The following is a 365-nucleotide window of genomic DNA, read 5'->3' as shown; positions in this document are numbered from 1 at the left end:
GTACGACAGCGGGGCGGGGGCGACGGCGCGCGTCGGGGCGGCAGGGGACGGCGTCGGGGCGAGGCGGCGACGGCAAGGTGGCGGCAGGGGACGGCGTCGGGAGAGATCGAAGTCGGGGCGGGGCGGCAGTGCTACTTATATAGCAAAGGCTTTGGTCCCGGTTCATACGGCAAACCGGTACCAATACCTGCCTTTTGTCCCGATTTGAGCCACCAACCGGGACCAATGGCCTCTTTTCGGCAGCCCAAAGGGCGGGAAACGAGGACCTTTGGTCCCGGTTGGTGGCTCCAACCGGGACAAAAGGCGGGCATTGGTACCGGTTGGTGGCACCAACCGGTACCAAAGAGGGGCATTGGTCCCGGTTG

The sequence above is a fragment of the Triticum aestivum genome, chromosome 6B (assembly GCF_018294505.1).
Source record: "Triticum aestivum cultivar Chinese Spring chromosome 6B, IWGSC CS RefSeq v2.1, whole genome shotgun sequence".
Taxonomy (NCBI): Eukaryota; Viridiplantae; Streptophyta; class Magnoliopsida; order Poales; family Poaceae; genus Triticum; species Triticum aestivum.
Note: the sequence above shows the minus strand (reverse complement) of the source record.